Source organism: Bombina bombina, chromosome 1, assembly GCF_027579735.1.
Source record: "Bombina bombina isolate aBomBom1 chromosome 1, aBomBom1.pri, whole genome shotgun sequence".
In the NCBI taxonomy this organism is placed as follows: Eukaryota; Metazoa; Chordata; class Amphibia; order Anura; family Bombinatoridae; genus Bombina; species Bombina bombina.
This window is the reverse complement of record NC_069499.1, coordinates 921,614,779-921,640,844: the sequence shown is the minus strand read 5'-3', so window position 1 is coordinate 921,640,844 and position 26,066 is coordinate 921,614,779.

Genomic DNA, 26,066 nt, shown 5'->3' with positions numbered 1-26,066 from the left:
CTTGATCTTTATTTTTAGTTTTGAAACATAGATTAATGTTGTGGGCAGTGTTGAATGTCCCTTTAAATCCAGAAAATCTACCAAAGCATTCTATTTCCTTCATTATTATGGGGACGATGGATTCAGGATCTATTACAAATAGTAGCATGTCATCCGCATATAGCAACATTTTTATATTTGAGGTGTTTACTGGGATACCCTCCAATAATTTCCTAAGGTGTATAGCCAATGGTTCCACAGCCAGATCAAATAGTAGGGGCGATAATGGGCAACCCTGACGAGTGCCTCTTTCAAGTTGGAACGGTGATGAAATCTGGCCATTTACTATGAGTGAGGCCTGTGGATTATGATATAGTTTATCTAACAGTCCTAAAAAATTGCCCTGGAAACCAAATTTTTTCAATGTGTCAAACAAGTAGGACCATTCAACTCTGTTGAACGCCTTCTCCACGTTTAGTGGCAGGAGACAGGCGTCCAGCAGTTCTCTTCCCTTTCCCTCTTTATGCATAGACCAATAGTGATTAATAGTCTCTAGTACTTTTCTAATATTAGTTGTTAATGAACTATTTTTAACAAACCCCGTCTGGTCGGGATGTACAACATGTGGGAGTATAGTTGCTAATCTATTTGCCATTATTTTTGTCAGTAGCTTATAGTCACTGTTTAACAGTGAAATTGGCCTATATTCACCTGGGCATTCTTGCTCTTTTTCTGGTTTGAATATCAGACAAATATGTGCGTCTGGAAATAAGGTGCTTGGGACATTGTCAGTATTGAGATATTGATTAAATAAGTCTTTAAGCACTGGAGCAACCTCTTCCTGTAGCAGCTTTTAATACTCAATGGGTAGATTTATTGTTTCCCAAAATTGGGTCTGTGCTAATACATCTATGTTTTGTTTCTGGTATAAAGATTGGTAATATTCTTTAAGGGCATTTGATATTTCTTTCGTGGTTAGTTTTCAGTAACCATTTATACACAGTGCTTGAATGTATAGTTTAGGTGTATATGTTTGTGCTACATTTACAAGCAATTTACCAGTCCTAGTCTATAGTACATTCCCTGTTTGTGTGTGTGATATGTTTCTTCTAATGTTTGTAGGTAGGAGTGTCTCTCCATCTTTTTAGTATATTATGCTTTCCTAGTCTCATCTGTGGGATTATTTAAATATTCGCAATATGTATTGGTCACTTGACTTGTTAAGAGAGTTGAGGTTTGTTTTTTCTTTATACAGTGATTTGCTGTATATGAAGTAATTTCACCTCTCATAACCGCCTTAGAGGCATGCCAAAATAAGTCGCTTCTCAATCGGTCTCCTTCGTTATTTGTTATGTAATTATTCCACGCAGTCTGTAAGTGATTTTTAAATGCTTGGCTGTGTGATAGGAACATTGGGAATCTCCATTGTTTTTTATTGCTCTGTTCCGAAATCTTTCCTATGGTCACCCATATAGGGGCATGATCGGAGATAACCAAATTGGAGATGCCTACATCAAGTATGTTTATGTTAGCCAGTGGCGAGGTGAGGAAATAGTATATCCTTGACAGTGTATGAAAGGTTTTGGACAAGCACGTATAATACCTATTGTCCGGATTTCTTATTCTCCAACAGTCTATAAAATTAAAGGTTTGCTTAAAGTTAGTTATAGTCATTTGATCTCTGTGTGATTGTTTGTGTTTTTATTTCTTTTCTCGATTTTAGTGGGGTCTTTAAAGCGATCTAATGGAACATTCTGGGCTATATTTAAATCCCCTCCAATTATTATTGGTGCTTCTGCTGTTGCTAATAGCCTATCCTGAAGGTGATGCCAAAACTCTTTCTTACTATGATTTGGGTCATATACATTACATAAGTGGCATTTATTGCCTAGGAAGGTAATTTCTAACATAATATACCTGCCTTCATCGTCAATTATTTCCCTATTAATTGTCATGTTTATTCCTTATCTGAATAATATCGCTACCCCTTCTTTCCTTCCTGTATCCGGTGTACATAATACCTTCTCAACCCAACCTCTCTTTAATTTACCATGTTCTGTTTCTGTGAGATGGGTCTCCTGTAGGAGGGCAACATCTGCCTGCATTGCCTTTAAACGTGTTAAAATCATTAATCTTTTTGCAGGAGATGTGATCCCTCTGTCAGGGTGCCAGGAATCAGACTGAGACAAGAAGTGCAAAAATAATCACACCTTTATTAATAGCAAAAAATAATAAAAAGTCCACAAGTCAAATAAATAGCCAGGAATCAAAACCAGAGCTGGTAGTCAGACGAACCGAGTCAGGAACAAGGAAAACAGCAGAGTCAGGAACAAGCCAGGGATCAGGAACCAGGAAGGACGTCAGGCAGCCAGGTAATACACAAGAAACTCTCACAAACAGGTCTGAGACAACGCAAAGGCAAAGCATACTGAACAGAGGCCCTTTAAATAATAAGTGATGACATCACAATTCTGAGACTGCATCCTGTCTCACATGGATGATGCACACCAGTCTGGATATAAAAGGAAGTGCAGGAATTGAGCAGCATCCCCCCACAATGCACCATAGTCAGGAAGAGAGGTGAGTAAAATGGCTGCCAGCAGCACATGGCAAACACAACAGGGAAAAACCCCTGACAGTACCCTTCCCTCAACGACCCCTCCCCCACGGGAGGACAAAAGGCTTATTGGGGAAATGGGCATGGAAGGCACTGAGGAGGGCGGGAGCATGAACATCAGAGGAGGGAACCCAAGAACGCTCTTCCGGACCATAGCCTCTCCAGTGAACCAAATACTGTACACGGCCCCTGGACATACGAGAGTCAATAATGCTGCTGACCTCATACTCTTCATGGTTGTCAACAAAGATAGGACGGGGATGAGGCAACACAGTGGTAAACTGATTACAAACCAATGGTTTCAAGAGGGAGACATGAAAAACATTGGAGATGCGCTTAGCAGGAGGAAGGTCAAGAGCGTAGGCCACAGGATTAACCCGTCGGAGTATTCGAAAAGGACCAACATAACGGGGAGCCAATTTATTGGAAGGCACACGAAGGTTCAAGTTGCGGGAGGACAGCCAAACTCTCTCACCAACCTGGTAGGAAGGTGCGGGCAGACACCTACGATCAGCCTGGAACTTTTGGCGCTACATAGAACGATGAAGGCAATCCTGAATCTGCACCCACGTGTAACGGAGTTGCCAGAGATGCTCCTCCAAAGCCGGAATACTCTGAGACATGAATGAATAGAGCAACAAGGATGGTTGAAACCCATAATTCGCCATGAACGGGGATATCTTGGAGGAAGCATTAATAGCACTATTACGAGCAAACTCTGCCCAAGGTAACAGTTCAGACCAATTATTGTGGTGATCTGAGACATAGCAACGGAGGAACTGTTCCAGAGCTTGATTAGACCGTTCCACAGCCCCATTGGATTGAGGGTGATATGCCAAAGAGAAGGAAAGCTGGATCCCCATTTGAGCACAAAAGGAACGCCAAAATCTGGAGACAAACTGGCTACCCCGGTCCGACACTATCTCCTTGGGTAACCCATGTAAATGGAAGACCTCCCGGGCAAAAATTGAAGCAAGCTCCTGAGCGGTAGGCAGCTTCATCAAGGGAATGCAATGTGACATTTTAGAAAAATGGTCAACCACCATAAGTATAACAGTATTGCCATTGGAAACAGGGAGCTCGACAATGAAGTCCATGGAAAGATGTGTCCAAAGACGCTCACCATTAGCAATAGGTTGAAGAAGACCCACAGGAAGACGTCGAGGAGTCTTATTCTGTGCACAAACTGAGCAGGAAGCAGCATACGCAGCAACAGCAGAACGAAGACCTGGCCACCAGAATTGTCAAGTGACAGACCAAATCATTTGGTTCTTACCTGGGTGACCTGTGGCTTTAGGATAGTGGTAAGTGTGCAAAAGTTTAGTTAGAAGATTCTCAGGAACAAAACACTTACCACTAGGTTTCTCAGGAGGTGCATTGGTTTGTACAGCCAGGATCTCCTCCCCCAAGGGAGAAGTCAAATTAGTACGTATGGCAGTCAAAATATTGTCAGGAGGTATAACAGGAGTAGGTACAGACTCCTCCTTGGACAGAGGCGAAAATTGTCGAGAGAGGGCATCAGCCCTAACATTCTTACTACCAGGCAGCTAGGAGACCACATAATTAAACCGAGACAAAAATAGCGCCCATCTGGCCTGTCGGGGTGACAAACGTTTTGCTTCAGATAGATAAGTTAAATTCTTGTGGTCAGTAAGAATGAGCACTGGCACGCTAGTACCCTCAAGAAGATGCCTCCATTCCTTAAGTGCCAAAATTATGGCCAGTAATTCCCTGTCGCCAATTTCATAATTGCACCCCGCTGGAGACAATTTCGTAGAGAAGAAACCAAATGGATGCAAGGAACCGTCAGGCATAGGACGTTGAGACAAGAGGGCACCTACTTCAGTCTCAGACGCATCGACCTCAAGAACGAAAGGCAGGACAGGGTTAGGATGAGCCAGAACTGGAGCGGCAGTAAAGGCAGTCTTAAGACTATCAAAGGCCTTAATGGCAGTAGGTGACCAATGGAGTGGATCATTCTCTTTACGGGTCATGTCTGTGATAGGTTTGACCAAGGAAGAAAAGTTTTTAATAAACTTTCTATAGTAATTGGCGAACCCTAAAAAACGTTGAATAGACCGAAGACAAACTGGGCGAGGCCACTGCAGAACTGCAGATAACTTATCAGGATCCATGGAGAACCCTGCAACGGAGATAACATAACCTAGGAAGGTTACTTGAGTCTGATGGAACTCACATTTCTTGAGTTTACAAAACAGGCCGTTCTCACGTAGTCTCTGGAGAACCCGTGTAACATCAGAACGATGAGCCTCAAGTGTGGGTGAGTGTATGAGGATGTCGTCTAAGTACTCCCCTACACACTGTTGCAACATATCTCGTAGGACATCATTAATAAATTCCTGAAAAACAGCAGGAGCATTACATAGGCCAAAGGGCATTACAAGATACTCATAATGCCCGCTCCTGGTGTTAAATGCTGTTTTCCATTCGTGGCCCTCCTTAATCCTAACGAGATTGTACGCTCCTCTCAAATCAAGTTTAGTAAAGACCGTAGCTCCCTTGAGGCGGTCAAAGAGTTCCGTAATAAGCGGAATAGGGTAAGCATTCTTAATGGTAAGACGATTAAGACCCCTATAATCGATACATGGTCTTAACTCGCCACCCTTTTTCTTCACAAAGAAGAAGCCAGCCCCTGCAGGAGAGCAGGATTTGCGGATGATCCCCCGTGACAGAGCATCGGCAACATACTCCTCCATAGCACAATTCTCTGCAACAGACAGAGGGTACACCCGGCCCCGAGGAGGAATGGCTCCGGGTTGCAGGTCTATGGCACAATCGTAAGACCGGTGAGGAGGCAACGTACCAGCACGCACCTTGTCAAACAAGTCTAGGAACTCTCGGTACTCCTCTGGCAATTGAGAAACCGAAGAAGTGCACAAGACTTTAACTGGTTTCCGAAGACAAGTGGAAATACATTGCGGGACCACGACAAAATTCCGGACCTGCGCCAGTCAAGACTGGGATTGTGCTTTTGGAGCCAGGGATAACCCAGAACAACCGGAAAATGCGGAGAGTTTATCACCTGGAACTGGAGGGTTTAAAAATGGAGAACCCCTTCAGCCATGGACAACGGAGCAGTTTCGTGAGTAACGAGTGCGGGCTGAAGGGGCCTGCCATCAATGGCCTCAATAGCAAGCGGAACGGACCGAGGCAAAACAGGAATGGAGTGCTTTGATACTGTCAATGAAATAGCCCGCAGCACCGGAGTCAACAAGAGCCTGGGTGACTATGGAGGAGTCCACCCAGGAAAGGACAACCGTGACCAAAGGTTTCTCCTTAAGCGGTTCCGGGGACGAGGATAAACCACCCAAGGTCTGCCCCCGACAGGACCTTAGGTGTGAGCGTTTCCCGGCCATGTAGGACAAGACTTCAAAAGGTGGCCCTGTAACCCACAATAGAGGCAGAGCCCCTCCCTCCTCCTAAAGGCCCTCTCCGCCACGGAGAGACGTGTGAATCCCAGCTGCATCGGCTCAGCAGTACCTGGTGACTCGGGACCAGGGGGCATGGGAGGAGAGGGAGGCATGGGTGGGAACGAACATGTAGGAGACAACGGAACAGGAGGCTTCCGCAAGCACTCCTTGAAAGAGGGCCTCTCTCTGAGTCTGATGTCAATTAGGATCAAAAAAGACACCAATGCCTCGAGATCCTCCAGTAAATCTCTGGCAGCAACTTCGTCTTTAATCACATCAGAGAGTCCATGAAAGAAGGCGGCAACAAGGGCTTCATTGTTCCAACTTACCTCTGCTGCAAGCGTACGAAACTCAATAGCATACTGAGCAACAGATCTTGTACCTTGCTGAATGGACAAGAGTAGTTTAGCAGCAGAGGAGGAGCGAGCCAGAACATCAAATACCCTTCGAAAGGAGGCCACAAATTCAGGGTAATTTGAAATCACAGGTTTATTAGTCTCACACAAGGGATTAGCCCAGGCAAGAGCTGTGTCAGAGAGTAACGAGATGAGAAATCCCACCTTAGCTCTATCAGAGGGAAACGCCTGAGGTAACATCTCAAAGTAAATGCCCACCTGGTTCAAAAACCCTCTGCACTGAATAGGATCACCTCCATATCGCTGACGTAGAGGTGCAGAACCGGACATGCTTCTGGTAGGCATAGGTGCAGCAGCGGAAACAGGAGCAGCCATAATTTGCGGGACACTTTGGTCCAAATGTGCAGTGCGAGTCAGCAGGGTTTGCAGGGCTAGTGCAACTTGATCCAAGCGGTGATCCTGTTCATCCATCCTGGAAATTATGGCAGGTAAAGGTGGATTATTAGCACCATCAGGATTCATGGCCTTTGCGTAATGTCAGGGTGCCAGGAATCAGACTGAGACGAGAAGTGCAAAAATAATCACACTTTTATTAATAGCAAAAAAATAATAAAAAGTCCACAAGTCAAATAACAAGCCAGGAATCAAAACCAGAGCTGGTAGTCAGACGAGCCGAGTCAGGAGCCAAAGCGAATAGTCAGACGAGCCGGAATCAGGAACAAGGAAAACAGCAGAGTCAGGAACAAGCCAGGGATCAGGAACCAGGAAGGATGTCAGGCAGCCAGGTAATACACAAGGAACTCTCCCAAACAGGTCTGAGACAACGCAAAGGCAAAGCATACTGAACAGAGGCCATTTAAATAATAAGTGATGACATCACAATTCTGAGACTGCATCCTGTCTCACATGGATGATGCACACCAGTCTGGCCATAAAAGGAAGTGCAGGAATTGAGCAGCATCCCCCACAATGCACCATAGTCAGGAAGAGAGGTGAGTAAAATGGCTGCCAGCAGCACATGGCAAACACAAAAGGGAAAAAACCCTGACACCCTCCCACATTCCATTAGATGACCTTTAATTTACAACTAGTACTCATCAATCAGTTCCATAAGTGTACAATACATGTTATATAACCAACAATTCTCCATAAGAATCACAGTCATGAGCAGATCATGTGTTATCTGATCTAGAAACATATAAACATCAAAAATAAAAATAGTATTTTTAGCCACAAATAATGTTCTCAAAAGTCCCAGGTCCCAAATGGATTTCCAGGCGGTCAGGGCAGGTCTTGCCTATTCTTCATGTAGTAGTGTGGGGCAATTATCTTTTCTGAGTCTTTCAGTATATTGTATCCTCAGAAGAGACCATAACAATAAAATAACAATAAACTTCAAAATTAACTTATAACTAAACAGTCCGAAGCACTGTCCAGGGTCAATCTTAATGCTCCATTTGACCCTCAGTACAGTTCTATTTCTAATCCTTTGTATTCTCCTGTCATCTTCACTCCACAAGTGGAGCCTTTTCTTTTTCCAGAAATTGTTAAAGTTCTTTAGGTGTATTGAAAAACTTAGGACCAGCAGATGTCTGCAACCGGAGTATCGCTGGGTGCAGCAGTGCCACTTTCTTTCCTTCTCCATGTAACTTGGAGCAGAAAGGAGCAAATTCTTTTCTTTTCCTAGATACTTCCACCAAGAAGTCTTGAAACAACATCAGATTTTTTCCTTGGTATACAATCTCTAAATGCTGTCTGTATGCCTTTAGTATAGCAAGTTTTGCTTTAAAATTCAATAACTTGGCTATAACATGTCTTGGGCCTCTTCTTTCTGTCAGGACGTGTTCTGGTCCTATTCTATGGACTCTTTCAACTATAATTGGTAAATCTGACTGTGGCAGGTTTAATAGTTGTGGTAGCTGCATTTGCATAAATTCCATCAGACCTCCTGCTGTCACTGACTCAGGCAATCCTACAATCCGAAGATTGTTGCGCCGTGAAAGATTATCCAAATCTTCAATTTTATTTGTTAAAGCTATGTTTTGACTTTGTAGGTTCATTACTAAGGTGTGTATCTCATCATGCCTGTCTTCTACATTAGATATCCTTTGTTCTGCTTGTAGGAGGCGCTTGGAAAACTTCCTTAATTCACCTGATAAGTTGTCCACTCTAGTTTGTAGATGATCTATCTTAGGTAGAAAGAAGGCTGTTAATTGCTTCACTATAGGATGAGTGAAGTCCACGTTAGTTCTATGGTCAGATGAAGTGTCAGATGTCTCTGCATGTATTTCGTCCACATGTTTTTGTCTTTTATCAGCCTGCTTTCATTTAGAAGCCATCTCTGGGTTCGGGTTCACTTTAGAGCTAATAAAATATTAGCCCACTCTCATAGGTAGCTGTTTAGGCTGTCTTATACTGCACTGTTTTTATGACTATATTGAGGATATTGTCCTGATATATAGCAAGATTATCTTCCACGTGTCCTTTTAGACTCTTGGTATTTTTTAGGTCTGATCTTAGGTTCTGTTTGTTAACACTCACAGTCCACCTTCACTAATCCTGCAATATAGTCGATATGCGTATTGGCTTTTTGATGAAGCTTGTACTGCACACCTTTAAATCTTTTATGTGTAGGGAAAATGTTAGCTGTCCTTATCGCTTCTTAGTCTTTGCTTTCTATTAATTGCAGTGTTTTTAAATTTGGAGTTTCTAGAGATTAAACCTCCACCATCAATGCTAAGAGTAGACAGTTTCTCCCTTTAGTGTTTATATCCCTCAGCAAGCTTTGCACACTATGGCCCAGATTACGAGTTTTGCGTTAGAAGCTATGCGGTGCTAACGAGCAGTTTTGTCTCACCGTTCACTTACCTACAGCGCTGATATTACGAGTTTTCAGAAACCCGTCGTTAAAAGACAAGAAGTGAGCGTTGGGCAAAATTTTGCTCATTACCGCACTCCAATACCATCGCTGCTTAAGTCAGCGGTGAGCTGGTCATACCTGCTCTTTTGCACGATTTCCCTATAGGAATCAATGGGGAGAGCCGGCTGAGAAAAAGTCTAACACCTGCAATAAAGCAGCGTAAAACTCAGTAACGCAGCCCCATTGATTCCTATGGGGAAATAAAAGTTATGTCTACACCTAACACCCTAACATGAACCCCAAGTTTAAACACCCCTAATCTTACACTTATTAACCCCTAATCTGCCACACCAACATCGCCGACACCTACATTATTCTTATTAACCCCTAATCTGCCACTCCGGCCACCGCCGCCACCTACATTATACTTATGAACCACTAATCTGCTGCCCCCAACATCGCCGACACCTACATTATATTTATTAACCCCTAATCTGCCGCCCCCAATGTCGCCGCAACCTACCTACATTTATTAACCCCTAATCTGCCGCCCACAACGTTGCCGCCACTATATTAAAGTTATTAACCCCTAAACCTAAGTCTAACCCTAACCTTAACACCCCCTAACCTAAATATAATTACAATAAATCTAAATAAATATTTCTATCATTAACTAAATTATTCCTATTTAAAAGTAAATACTTACCTGTAAAATAAACCCTAAGCTAGATACAATATAACTAATAGTTACATTGTAGCTAGCTTAGGGTTTATTTTTATTTTACAGGCAAGTTTGTATTTATTTTAACTAGGTAGAATAGTTATTAAATAGTAATTAACTATTTAATAACTACCTAGCTAAAATAAATACAAAAGTACCTGTAAAATAAAACCTAACCTAAGTTACAATAACACCTAACTCTACACTATAATTAAATAAATTAACTAAATTAAATACAATTAGCTAAATTAAATTAAATTAGCTAAAGTACAAAAAAACAAACACTAAATTACAGAAAATAATAAACAAATTACAGATATTTAAACTAAATACACCTAATCTAATAGCCCTATTAAAATAAAAAGCCCCCCCAAAATAAAAAAAAACCCTAGGCTAAACTAAACTACCAATAACCCTTAAAAGGGCCTTTTGCAGGGCCTTGCCCCAAAGTAAACAGCTCTTTTACCTGTAAAATAAAATACAAACAACCCCCCCAACAGTAAAACCCACCACCCACACAACCAACCCCTCAAATAAAATACTATCTAAAAAAACCTAAGCTCCCCATTGCCCTGAAAAGGGCATTTGGATAGGCATTGCCCTTAAAAGGGCAGTTAGCTCTTTTGCCGCCCACACCCTGGTTGTGTGGGTGGGGGTTGTTTGTATTTTTTTTTACAGGTAAAAGAGCTGATTACTTTGGGGCAATGCCGCGCAAAAGGCCCTTTTAAGGGCTATTGGTCGTTTAGTTTAGGCTAGGGTTTTTTATTTTATTTTGGGGGGGGGGCTTTTTTTTTAATAGGGCTATTAGATTAGGTGTAATTAGTTTAAATATCTGTAATATGTTTATTATTTTCTGTAATTTAGTGGGGGGGTTTTGTACTTTAGCTAATTTAATTTAGCTAATTGTATTTAATTTAGTTAATTTATTTAATTATAGTGTAGTGTTGTTTTTATTTTAGCTAGGTAGTTGTTAAATAGTTAATAACTATTTAATATCTATTCTACCTAGTTAAAATAAACACAAACTTGCCTGTAAAATAAAAATAAACCCTAAGCTAGCTACAATGTAACTATTAGTTATATTGTAGCTATCTTAGGGATTATTTTACAGGTAAGTATTTAGTTTTAAATAGGAATAATTTAGTTAATGATAGTAATATTTATTTAGATTTATTGTAATTATATTTAAGTTAGGGGGTGTTAGGGTTAGACTTAGGTTTAGGGGTTAATAACTTTAATATAGTGGGGGCGGCAGATTAGGGGTTAATAAATGTAGGTAGGTTGCAGCGACATTGGGGGCAGCAGATTAGGGGTTAATAAACAGTATGTAGGTGTAGGTGATGTTGGGGGCAGCAGATTAGGAGTTAGTGTTTGCGATGCGGGAGGGCCCTCGGTTTCGGGGTTAATAGGTAGTTTATATGTGTTAGTGTACTTTTTAGCACTTTAGTTATGAGTTTTATGTTACGGCGTTGTACCATAAAACTCATAACTACTGACTTTTAAATGCGTTAGGACTCTTGACAAGGTAGGGTGTACCGCTCACTTTTTGGCCTCCCAGGACAGACTCGTAATACCGGCGCTATGGCAATCCCATAGAAAAAAGACTTTACGAAGTTTACGTAAGTCGTTTTGCGGTAAGGCCAAAGAAGTGTGCGGTGCCCCTAAACCTGCAAGACTCGTAATAGCAGCGGGCGTAAAAAAGCAGCGTTAGGACCTGTTAGCGCTGCTTTTTTACCCTAACGCACAACTCGTAATCTTGCCGTATATTAGTTGTTTAAATATAAAGAAAGTAAGGGTAAAGTTTATTTCCATAAAGCAGTGGGCACCACCATATTGTAACTTAGGTTACCTTTTCTGCTAAGGCCAATTTGGAATGGTTATAAATGGCTTACTAGAGTGTGCAACCAATGACTGTGTGGAATGTAGCTGTGTCAGCACTTCCATGTTTAACATGAATTGGAAAGCCCACAATATTCAGAATTAAATTATAGGAAAGGAGAACAAAATAAATAATGAAAATATATTGAAAAGTTGTTTTACTACATGCGACTAAACAATTTATATTAATAGCTTGAGGTGTTTAATGTCCCTTTAATGTGCACAGTATAAAAACATACAAAACTACACTGTACAACATGCGTGCAAAATTTGCAATAAAATTCATTTTTATAATACAAAATTCAATGCGTATTATTTTTATTATTGTAAAATGAGTTCCCCCCTGTCTGGTAGTTGGCTAATCCAGGTTCCTGCAGGATTTCAAAGTGTGCCCCCTTTTCCTTGCTAACTTTTCTTTCCCCAGCGAATTTTCCCATTCCAGCGAGCTCCGTAATTTCTATGGGAGACATCTTTCAACTTACAAGTACAGCGCCTTTTTTATATAGAATTCTTTGACAGCAGCCCCTGCGAGTGTCAGCATGGTTTGTCCCGTCTGACCTAGCAACATTTAAATAATCATTACTTAAACTGAAGGTCAATTTTGATGAATTAGTGCCCGGTTGTTAATAATCCTATTAAAAACAAGGGCACTTTAATTCATCAAAATTGAGATTTCACTGTTTTCTTTAAAAACTTACCTTTTAACCCCGGCTGTCGGAAGCCTCTGCAGACGTCAGAAATGACGAATCCGGCTTCCTCCAATCACCGCTTCCCCCCCCGGGGGAATCTTGGCCTGATGCAATGCCGTGATTGGAGGAAGCCGGATTCGTCATTTTGGCCCCACTAAGACGGCTTGTGACGGGCGGAGGAAGTGCTGGAGCGGCTGCCAGGATTAAAAGGTAAGTTTTTGAAGAAAACAGTGAAATGTCAATTTTGATGAATTAAAGTGCCCTTGTTTTTAATAGGTTTATTAAAAACCCGGGCACAAATTCATCAAAATTGACCTTCACTTTAAGTATGCTTTACATCAAAGGATTCCAAGAGAACAAAGTAAATTTGATAATAGAATTAAATGAGAGTCTCTTTGCATTTGCATGCTCTATCTGAACCCTGAAAGTAAAAATTTTTAGTTTCTTGTACCTTTAAAGGGCCATAATAGTAGAAAAATTGCATGATCTAATTCATGTGCTACTATGTGTTTAAACCTTGCAAAGGCGTTAAATGCACAGTAGAAGTACTGCATGGGACCTGCAGAGCACTGTCTGCCCATAGCGCAAAATGCTGCTTATCCAATCAGTAGCACTAGTTACACAACTAATGCGGGGTTTAAACACATAGTAGTGCAGGGTCAACAGTCTTAAAATTACACTCTGTATCAAATTAGATCATGTGACTTTTTTTATTATTTTGGCCCTTTAATGCACCACAAGCCTTATATTTTTGTTTTTTCTTCCTTATTTGAATCTTTTCACCAAAATTTTAAACATACTGAGATACATTTAAAATCAAAGCTTTTCAAGTTTTCAAATATGTTATTTTTCATAGACGCTCACTGAATCACTGCGTAAAATGTAAGTCTAAGAGAAATTACATTAGAAAAAAGTGGTGAAATGTAAAATTTGATTCCATAGGGATTATTTAAAGTGGCAACATTAAACCTGCATTAAAACCTGTAAGGCACATTCGTTTAATAGGAAGGAAACTAGTGTCCTGGAAAATATTGTTTTCCACTATTCAAATGTATTTTTTTTATAAAATGTGCCCCCCCCCCCCCCCCAAGTAAAATATTGCAGTAGAGTTAAATGTATTTAGCCACTGCCCACATCTAGGGTTGCCATCTGTCCTCCACAAAAGTGCTAATTATCTCTAGGTAACTGCCACAATGGTCTGTGGGCTCACACAAGCCCCCTTCCACCCACTCTTGATCCTACCATGCATAGTTTTCACAACTAAGCAGTCATTTTACCACATAGCTGCCAGTCACCCACAAATCAATAATTGTACCTCTTTGGTTGCCGGTAACATATGTACATTGTAGAGATTTGACCCCCCTTGACTGCATGAAAGCATAGGAGACCTTTTACATTTAGCTAAAATCTGGGATTTTAAAAAAAAACTGGACATTTAAAGGTATATGAAATTGTTTTATTTTGTAATTCAGATAGAGCATGCACAACTTTCTAATTTACTTCTATTATCAATTTTCTTCATTTTATTGGTATCTTTTGTTGATAAGCAGGTACGTAATGTTTTCCATTTGCAAGAGCACTAATTGGCAGCACTATTCCCTGCCATGTAGTGCTCCAGGTGCCTACCTAGATATCTCTTCAACACTTAGGGCTCGATTTATCAAGCTACGGTGGACAAGGGCGTACATATGCGCTCCTGTCCTCCGCAACTCGCCTCTGGCGGACAGAATTCCCCTGGTGGAATTGAACAATGCACGCGAACACTGTTTTGTGCTTGCGATTCACGTGCAATGCCGCCCCCTGCCGGGTGCACAGCCAATCACGCCTAAGAGGTGGAGAAGAGTGTAGGAGTCTAATAACCGCTGCTTGATAAATACGGCTGCAGGTTCTCTTATGAGATCCTGCAGCCGTAGATGGGCGAAGCATTTGATAAATCGAGCCCATAATTTCATAGGAACAAAGCAAATTTGATAATAGAAGTAAATTGGAAACTTTTTTTAAAAAATGGTTTGCTCTGTGTGAATCATAAAAGAACATTTTTAGTTTTATGTCCCTATGAGTGTCCAGTATGTTTGTGAAGATTTTAGTGCACAGCTGCTGAAATACTGGACTGTCCGGTTGAATACTGGACACCTGGCAACCTTACCCCCACCATCCCAGGGGGTGAAACTAAAAAGTGCTGTGAGTTAGTAAAACCTTTCGCTTATATTTAGTTTATACAATGGTGGTTAGGGGAAGTTAGGATATACAATGCTGGTGTTAATCTGATAATGAATTTAATATTTAATCTCTTTTAAAATCCAGTGTTGTTGTTGCGTGCGTGTGTTTGCGCGTGCGTGATGTGCCCTTTTACAGGTGCCAGCCTTATGCTTAGCGATATCTTGCTTTATCTTTATTTTATGGGAGTTACCAAGGTCAAGATTAGTGTAACTTCAGGAGTTGAATATTGTCTCCTGGAGCCTGAAACAGAAGCATTTGACTGACTGAGGTTTTTGGAATCTAATAGACCATGGACATAGCAGATCTGTAGTCAGGATAGATTACATTCCAGTGATGATATCTATCAAATTTGTATTCTACCCATTGTTTTCCCAAAATGAATAAATATTTGCAAAATGTATGATCTAAACCTGTGATTTTTAAGATTCCCATGAAGTGTAATTCTGTTAGAAGTTAAAGGGACCTACAGGTACAAGAAGAAAATGCTGTAATCTGAGCATCTTGTTCTTGCACTATTGCTGCATATAACAACGTTTTTATGACCTACAAAGGGGTTAATCTCAGATAACCAAATTTCCCAGCCCTAAATTCAGGACTTAAATATTGAAGTTGGTGATCAAAAAAATCTGTTGAGAAAATGTAAAGTATGAACGCATGTGAAATTAGTTTACCTACAATGAAAGTCAATGGTAAAAAGTATTGCTAAGATAAAACTGTTGTTGTCCTTCATTTAAAATGAACAAGAAGCGGCGCTGCTGTATTTTTTTCAGAGCTGTGAATATTCCTCAGGAGGTCTTTCCTCATCAGAAGCATCTTAGAAAACTCAACACAAGTCTCATCATAGTTTACTTTAGTCATTGGTCCGAATACTATTTTGAGGGAAAATATTCTTTCAGTATTAGCACAACATCCCAATATCATTGGTTGTCATCTGCCTCTGTATACTTGCCCATGCTGTAGCTGAAAATGCTTTTGCCCCAAATGCATTATCAGTCACCTGCCTCTGTATACCAGCCCATGCTATAGCTGTTAAGTGCACCAGCTACAAACACACACCCTGCCTCTGTATGCCAACCCATATGCTGTAGCTGTAAGTGCTCCAGCCCCAAGACATTATCTCCTACCTCTGCCAACCCATGCTGTAGCTGTAAGTGCTCCAGCAGCAAATACCTATCCCCTGCCTCTGTATACTATCCCATGCTGTAGCTGTAAGTGCTTTAAACACAAGCACATTATCCCCTGCCTCTGTATACTATCCCATGCTGTAGCTGTAAGTGCTTTAAACACAAGCACATTATCCCCTGCCTCTGTATACTATCCCATGCTGTAGCTGTAAGTGCTTTAAACACAAGCACATTATCCCCTGCCTCTGTATACTATCCCATGCTGTAGCTGTAAGTGCTTTAAACACAAGCACATTATCCCATGCCTCTGTATACCAGCCCATGCTGATGCTGTATGTGCTTTAAACACAAGCACATTATCACCTGTCTCTGTATACCAGCGCATGCTGTAGCTGTAAGTGCTCATGCCCCAAACACATTATCCCCTGTCTCTGTATACCTTCAATCAATGGTCGGTCCACAGCACTTAGATAAAAGTTCACTTTATTGAATACAGATAAAACAAAGAAAGTAACGTTTCAGGGTTGCCCCTTTAATCATACAACATATGTTGTATGATTAAAGGGGCAACCCTGAAACGTCACTTTCTTTGTTTTATCTGTATTCAATAAAGTGAACTTTTATCCAAGTGCTGTGGGCCGACCATTGATTGAATATATGATATTTGAGGAGTTTGGCAGCTACCCCCAGGTCTTCATGTTGATACATACGAATATTCTTAAAAATTCTATAATAGAATGCTATTTACAGCTTTCGAATGTCATTTTCGAATTTGAATGTTTATAATTAGATCGAATGTCAACATTCGAAATTTCGAATTTAACATTCTATTTAACAAATACTATTCAGAAGTTCAATAGTTCAGGTGGTAGGGAATCTAGTAAATTGATACATAATAGATACAAATATATCATTTTGAATGTTTCTATATAGAATATTGCATAATTTGAATATTACATTTAAAGAAAGCATTAGAAATACTGTTACAAATATAATCAAATATTTTCGAATGTAATCCAAAATTCGAAAACGAACATTCGAAAATCGAATGTTAGAATGTTATGTAAACATTCAAAATTCGAACAAACGAATGTGTTAAAATTTGTTTCATTTTTCGAATGTTGCGAAACATTCGCCCATCCCTAATACCAGCACATGCTGATGGCTGAGCATCATGGGAAATGTAGTTCCAAAACCTCTGGAGGGCCAAGTTTGAAGATGTCTGCTGTAAGTGCTCAAGCCCCAAGCACATTATCCTCTGCCTCTTTATAACAGCACATGCTGTAGCTGTAAGTGCTTTAAACACAAGCACATTGGACTTCCAGGTTAGAGGGCAGAGGGAGCGGTCGCATGAAAATGGAGCTCTGCATCGCCGCTAAGAAAGAGACTTTCCTTGCTCCATGGCAGCTCTCTGTGACCGAGAAATCTGGTCTAGAGATACCACAGTGGTAGATTGCTGTGTGAGGTCTTAACCGCTACCTCACCTCCTGGAATAAGGACGCTTCGAAGTTGGCATGAAAAGCCAAACGACATCCACAGTAACAGCTGAAGCAAGAGACAAGGCTAACTTCAGCACCTTAGAGGAATCAAATAATAAAAAGATATAACACGTTAAAGAAAAAAAATCAACAGTAGAAAATGCATCCGCTACACAAATTACTTAAGTGAAAGCACTCTGGCAAGAAAAACAGGTGCCATCTTGGAAGCGTGGAAGTTAGCAGAGCCGAGTGAATTTCAAAGGGTGAGCTTTTTGTATTTTTACTGCACACTAATAACACAAAAGTGTACCAGATAAGAATTAAAGCTAAGAAACACCATTGAAACAAGAACATAAGCACAACAAACAAACGGCTAGATTACGAGTTATGCATTAGGGTAAAAAAGCAGCGTTAAGAGGTCCTAACGCTGCTTTTTTACGCCCGCTGCTATTACGAGTCTTGCAGGTTTTGGAGCACCGCACACTTCTTTGGCCTTACCGCAAAACGACTTACGTAAACTTCATAAAGTTTTTTTTCTATGGGACTTCCAGCCGGTATTAACGAGTCTGTCCTGGGAGGCCAAAAAGTGAGCGGTACACCCTACCCCGTCAAAAGTCCTAACGCATTTAAAAGTCAGTAGTGGAGAGTTTTATGTTACAACGCCGTAACATAAAACTCATAACTAAAGTGCTAAAAAGTACACTAACACCCATAAACTACCTATTAACCCCTAAACCGAGGCCCTCCCGCATCGCAAATACTAAAATAAAAATTTTAACCCCTAATCTGCCGCTCCGGACACCGCCGCCACCTACATTATATGTATGAACCCCTAATCTGCTGACCCCAACATCGCCGACACCAACATTATATTTATTAACCCCTAATCTGCCACCCCCAATGTCGCCGCCACCTACCTACATTTATTAACCCCTAATCTCCCGACCCCAACATCACCGCCACTATATTAAAGTTATTAACCCCTAAACCTAAGTCTAACCCTAACACCCCCTAACGTAAATATAATTGAAATAAATCTAAATAAATATTCCTATCATTAACAAAATTATTCCTATTTAAAACTAAATACTTACCCATAAAATAAACCCTAAGATAGCTACAATATAACTAATAGTTACATCGTAGCCAGTTTAGGATTTATATTTATTTTACAGGCAAATTTGTATTTATTTTAACTAGGTAGAATAGTTATTAGTTATTAACTATTTAATAACTACCTAGCTAGAATAAAGACAAAGTTACCTGTAAAATAAAACCTAACCTAAGTTACACTAGCACCTAACACTACACTATAATTAAATAAATTAACTAAATTAAATACAATTACCTAAATTAAATTAGCTAAAGTACAAAAACAAAGAAACAGAAAATTACAGAAAATAATAAACAAATTACAGAAATTTAAACTAATTACACCTAATCTAATAGCCCTATTAAAATAAAAAAAGCCCCCCCAAAATAAAAAACCCTAACCTAAACTAAACTACCAATAGTCCTTAAAAGGGCCTTTTGCAGGGCAAAAGTAATCAGCTCTTTTACCTGTAAAAAAAATACAAACAACCCCCCCAACAGTAAAACCCACCACCCACACAACCAACCCCCCAAATAAAATACTATCTAAAAAAACCTAAGCTCCCCATTGCCCTGAAAAGTGCATTTGGATGGGCATTGCCCTTAAAAGGGCAGTTAGCTCCCTTGCCACCCAAACCCTAATCTAAAAAATAAAACCCACCCAATACACCCTTAAAAAAAACTAACACTAACCCCCTGAAGATCGACTTACCGGGAGACGTCTTCATCCAAGCCGGGCGAAGTGGTCCTCCAGACGGGCAGAAGTCTTCATCCAAGCCGGGCAGAAGTGGTCCTCCAGACGGGCAGAAATCTTCATCCATCCGGAGCAATGCAATCAGCCAATAGGATTGAGCTTGCATTCTATTGGCTGATTGGAACAGCCAATAGATGCAAGCTCAATCCTATTGTCTGATTGGATCAGCCAATAGGATTGAACTTCAATCCTATTGGCTGATTGCATCAGCCAATAGGATTATTTCTACCTTAATTCTGATTGGCTGATAGAATTCTATCAGCCAATTAGAATCTAAGGGACGCCATCTTGGATGACGTCACTTAAAGGTACCTTCATTCTGTTTTAGTCGTCGGATGAAGAGGATGCTCCGCGTCAGATGTCTTGAAGATGGACCCGCTCCGCACCGGATGGATAAAGATAGAAGATGCCGTTTGGATGAAGACTTCTGCCCATGTGGAGGACCACTTCTGCCTGACTTGGATGAAGACTTCTGCCCGTCTGGAGGACCACTTCGCCCGGCATGGATGAAGACGTCTCCCGGTAAGTCGATCTTCAGGGGGTTAGTGTTAGGTTTTTTTTAAGGGTGTATTGGGCGGGTTTTATTTTTTAGATTAGGGTTTGGGCGGTAAAAGAACTAACTGCCCTTTTAAGGCAATGCCCATCCAAATGCCCTTTTCAGGGCAATGGGGAGCTTAGGTTTTTTAGATAGTATTTTATTTGGGGGGTTGGTTGTGTGGGTGGTGGGTTTTACTGTTGGGGGGGTTGTTTGTATTTTTTTTTACAGGTAAAAGAGCTGATTACTTTGGGGCAATGCCCTGCAAAAGGCCCTTTTAAGGGCTATTGGTAGTTTAGTTTAGGCTAGGGTTTTTTTTATTTTGGGGGGGCTTTTTTATTTTAATAGGGCTATTAGATTAGGTGTAATTAGTTTAAATTTCTGTAATTTGTTTATTATTTTCTGTAATTTAGTGGGGTGGGTTTTGTACTTTAGCTAATTTAATTTAGGTAATTGTATGTAATGTAGGGAATTTATTTAATTATAGTGTAGTGTTAGGTGTTATTGTAACTTAGGTTAGGTTTTATTTTACAGGTACTTTTGTATTTATTTTAGCTAGGTAGTTATTAAATAGTTATAACTATTTAGTAACTATTCTACCTAGTTAAAATAAATACAAACTTGCCTGTAAAATAAAAATAAACCCTAAGCTAGCTACAATGTAACTATTAGTTAGATTGTAGCTAGCTTAGGGTTTATTTTATAGGTAAGTATTTAGTTTTAAATAGGAATAATTAAGTTAATGATAGGAATATTTATTTAGATTTATTTAAATTATATTTAAGTTAGTGGGTGTTAGGTTTAGGGTTAGACAGTTTTAGGGGTTAATAACTTTAATATAGTGGTGGCGACGTTGGGGGCGGCAGATTAGGGGTTAATAAATGTAGGTAGGTGGCGACGATGTTAGGGATGGCAGATTAGGGGTTAATAATATTTAACTAATGTTTGCAAGGCGGGAGTGCGGCGGTTTAGGGGTTAATATGTTTATTATAGTGGTGGCGACGTTGAGGGCAGCAGATTAGGGGTTAATAAGTGTAGGTAGGTGGCGGCACGTTACACCAGCTCACCGCTGACTTAAGCAGCGCTGGTATTGGAGTGCGGTAATGAGCAAAATTCTGCTCAACTCTCACTTCTTGTCTTTTAACGACGGGTTTCTGAAAACTCGTAATACCAGCGCTGCAGGTAAGTGAGCGGTGAGAGAAAACTACTCGTTAGCACCGCATAGCCTCTAACGGAAAACTCATAATCTAGATGAATATTTTTAATAATACATGTGTAAATTATTCTCAGGCTAATCTTTGCTCTAAATACATCATGCAAGCAATGATTTATTTAGGCCTAGATTTGGAGTTCGGCGGTAGCCGTCAAAACCAGCGTTAGAGGCTCCTAACGCTGGTTTTGGGCGCCCGCTGGTATTTGGAGTCAGTGATTAAAGGGTCTAACGCTCACTTTTCAGCCGCGACTTTTCCATACCGCAGATCCCCCTACGCCATTTGCGTAGCCTATCTTTTCAATGGGATCTTTCTAACGCTGGTATTTAGAGTCGTTTCTGAAGTGAGCGTTAGAGCTCTAACGACAAGATTCCAGCCGCCTGAAAATAGCAGGAGTTAAGAGCTTTCTGGCTAACGCCGGTTTATAAAGCTCTTAACTACTGTACCCTAAAGTACACTAACACCCATAAACTACCTATGTACCCCTAAACCGAGGTCCCCCCACACCGCCGCCACTCGATAAAATTTTTTAACCCCTAATCTGCCGACCGCCACCTACGTTATACTTATGTACCCCTAATCTGCTGCCCCTAACCCCGCCGACCCCTATATTATATTTCTTAACCCCTAACCTGCCCCCCACAACGTCGCCGCCAGCTACTTACAATAATTAACCCCTAATCTTCCGACCGCAAATCGCCGCCACCTACGTTATCCCTATGTACCCCTAATCTGCTGCCCCTAACATCGCCGACCCCTATATTATATTTATTAACCCCTAATCTGCCCCCCTCAACGTCGCCGACACCTGCCTACACTTATTAACCCCTAATCTGCCGAGCGGACCTGAGCGCTACTATAATAAATGTATTAACCCCTAATCCGCCTCACTAACCCTATCATAAATAGTATTAACCCCTAATCTGCCCTCCCTAACATCGCCGACACCTACCTTCAATTATTAACCCCTAATCTGCCGACCGGAGCTCACCGCTATTCTAATAAATGTATTAACCCCTAAAGCTAAGTCTAACCCTAACACTAACACCCCCCTAACTTAAATATAATTTACATCTAACGAAATAAATTAACTCTTATTAAATAATTTATTCCTATTTAAAGCTAAATACTTACCTGTAAAATAAATCCTAATATAGCTACAATATAAATTATAATTATATTATAGCTATTTTAGGATTAATATTTATTTTACAGGCAACTTTGTAATTATTTTAACCAGGTACAATAGCTATTAAATAGTTAAGAACTATTTAATAGTTACCTAGTTAAAATAATTACAAAATTACCTGTAAAATAAATCCTAACCTAAGATATAATTAAACCTAACACTACCCTATCAATAAAATAATTAAATAAACTACCTACAATTACCTACAATTAACCTAACACTACACTATCAATAAATTAATTAAACACAATTGCTACAAATAAATACAATTAAATAAACTAGCTAAAGTACAAAAAATAAAAAAGAACTAAGTTACAGAAAATAAAAAAATATTTACAAACATAAGAAAAATATTACAACAATTTTAAACTAATTACACCTACTCTAAGCCCCCTAATAAAATAACAAAGCCCCCCAAAATAAAAAATTCCCTACCCTATTCTAAATTAAAAAAGTTACAAGCTCTTTTACCTTACCAGCCCTGAACAGGGCCCTTTGCGGGGCATGCCCCAAGAATTTCAGCTCTTTTGCCTGTAAAAAAAAACATACAATACCCCCCCCCCAACATTACAACCCACCACCCACATACCCCTAATCTAACCCAAACCCCCCTTAAATAAACCTAACACTAAGCCCCTGAAGATCTTCCTACCTTGTCTTCACCATGCCAGGTATCACCGATCCGTCCTGGCTCCAAGATCTTCATCCAACCCAAGCGGGGGTTGGCGATCCATAATCCGGTGCTCCAAAGTCTTCCTCCTATCCGGCAAGAAGAGGACATCCGGACCGGCAAACATCTTCTCCAAGCGGCATCTTCGATCTTCTTCCATCCGGTGCGGAGCGGGTCCATCTTGAAGCAGGCGACGCGGATCCATCCTCTTCTTCCGATGTCTCCCGACTAATGACGGTTCCTTTAAGGGACGTCATCCAAGATGGCGTCCCTCGAATTCCGATTGGCTGATAGGATTCTATCAGCCAATCGGAATTAAGGTAGGAATATTCTGATTGGCTGATGGAATCAGCCAATCAGAATCAAGTTCAATCCGATTGGCTGATCCAATCAGCCAATCAGATTGAGCTCGCATTCTATTGGCTGTTCCGATCAGCCAATAGAATGCGAGCTCAATCTGATTGGCTGATTGGATCAGCCAATCGGATTGAACTTGATTCTGATTGGCTGATTCCATCAGCCAATCAGAAAATTCCTACCTTAATTCCGATTGGCTGATAGAATCCTATCAGCCAATCGGAATTCGAGGGACGCCATCTTGGATGACGTCCCTTAAAGGAACCGTCATTAGTCGGGAGACATCGGAAGAAGAGGATGGATCCGCGTCGCCTGCTTCAAGATGGACCCGCTCCGCACCGGATGGAAGAAGATCGAAGATGCCGCTTGGAGAAGATGTTTGCCGGTCCGGATGTCCTCTTCTTGCCGGATAGGAGGAAGACTTTGGAGCACCGGATTATGGATCGCCAACCCCCGCTTGGGTTGGATGAAGATCTTGGAGCCAGGACGGATCGGTGATACCTGGCATGGTGAAGACAAGGTAGGAAGATCTTCAGGGGCTTAGTGTTAGGTTTATTTAAGGGGGGTTTGGGTTAGATTAGGGGTATGTGGGTGGTGGGTTGTAATGTTGGGGGGGGGGTATTGTATGTTTTTTTTTACAGGCAAAAGAGCTGAAATTCTTGGGGCATGCCCCGCAAAGGGCCCTGTTCAGGGCTGGTAAGGTAAAAGAGCTTGTAACTTTTTTAATTTAGAATAGGGTAGGGAATTTTTTATTTTGGGGGGCTTTGTTATTTTATTAGGGGGCTTAGAGTAGGTGTAATTAGTTTAAAATTGTTGTAATATTTTTCTTATGTTTGTAAATATTTTTTTATTTTCTGTAACTTAGTTCTTTTTTATTTTTTGTACTTTAGCTAGTTTATTTAATTGTATTTATTTGTAGCAATTGTGTTTAATTAATTTATTGATAGTGTAGTGTTAGGTTAATTGTAGGTAATTGTAGGTAGTTTATTTAATTATTTTATTGATAGGGTAGTGTTAGGTTTAATTATATCTTAGGTTAGGACTTATTTTACAGGTAATTTTGTTATTATTTTAACTAGGTAACTATTAAATAGTTCTTAACTATTTAATAGCTATTGTACCTGGTTACAATAAATACAAAGTTACCTGTAAAATAAATATTAATCCTAAAATAGCTATAATATAATTATTATTTATATTGTAGCTACATTAGGGTTTATTTTACAGGTAAGTATTTAGCTTTAAATAGGAATAATTTATTTAATAAGAGTTAATTTATTTCGTTAGATAAAAATTATATTTAAGTTAGGGGGGTGTTAGTGTTAGGGTTAGACTTAGCTTTAGGGGTTAATCCATTTATTAGAATAGCGGTGAGCTCCGATCGGAAGTTTAGGGGTCAATAATTGAAGGTAGGTGTCGGCGATGTTAGGGAGGGCAGATTAGGGGTTAATACTATTTATGATAGGGTTAGTGAGGCGGATTAGGGGTTAATAACTTTATTATAGTAGCGCTCAGGTCCGCTCGGCAGATTAGGGGTTAATAAGTGTAGGTAGGTGTCGGCGACGTTGTGGGGGGCAGATTAGGGGTTAATAAATATAACATAGGGGTCGGCGATGTTAGGGCAGCAGATTAGGGGTACATAGGGATAATGTAAGTAGCGGCGTTTTACGGAGCGGCAGATTAGGGGTTAAAAGTGTAATGCAGGGGTCAGCGATAGCGGGGGCGGCAGATTAGGGGTTAATAAGTGTAAGGGTAGGGGTGTTTAGACTCGGGGTACATGTTAGAGTGTTAGGTGCAGACGTAGGAAGTGTTTCCCCATAGGAAACAATGGGGCTGCGTTAGGAGCTGAACGCTGCTTTTTTGCAGGTGTTAGGTTTTTTTTCAGCTCAAACAGTCCCATTGTTTCCTATGGGAGAATCGTGCACGAGCACGTTTTTGAGGCCGGCCGCGTCCGTAAGCAACTCTGGTATCGAGAGTTGCATTTGCGGTAAAAATGCTCTACGCTCCTTTTTTGGAGCCTAACGCAGCATTTGATTAAACTCTCGATACCAGAGTTAATTTTATGGTGCGGCCAGAAAAAAGCCCGCGGAGCGTTAGCAGCCCTTTTACCGCCGAACTCCAAATCTAGGCCTTAGTGTTTAATATTCCTTTGAATTGTTTCTTTCCTGCACAATTTCAATATAAATTTAAATTTTTCCATAAAATATGATTTTTTGCGAAACAATTTCATTAGGTTAGATGTGATTAAACAATAAAAATTTTACTGTATATGTTTATTTGAATATGTAATGTGTTTTATGTTATTTATTTATTTTTAAATCCTATTGTAACATAGTAACATAATAGATGAGGTTGAAAAAGACCGACGTCTATCGAGTTCAACCTATACAAATCTAAGATCCAGTTGAGCTTAAATTAATCGCATTAAAAGGTGACTAATTTTACACAAGCAATCATATCTGGGCCAGAAATGTATCCAATTTTTAGATCTATCTAAGGTATTGGCATTCACTACCTCCTTTGGTAATGAGCTCCACAATTTTATTGCTCTTACAGTGGAAAAAACTTTTCCGTTGCAGGAGATTAAATCTCCTTTACTCAACTTCTTGCCACAAACAATTTTCTTAAGATAAAGAGAGCTTCTGCCATCTCTGTATATGGGCCTTGAATATATTTATATTAAGTAATCATGTCATCTCTATAGAAAACATTTTATGCAAGAAACACTGTTCTCAAGGTAAAAACTGCCTTTATATAATTAATATAATTAAGATAGGAGCTTCATAGTACTGGCAATATTTCTTAAAGATTTCTTGCAAGCCCAGTGAGCTTAATAGAATTGGCCCCAGCTGATAATTGGTGGCTACACACATATATACTGTATGTTGTCTTTGGCTCACCAAAT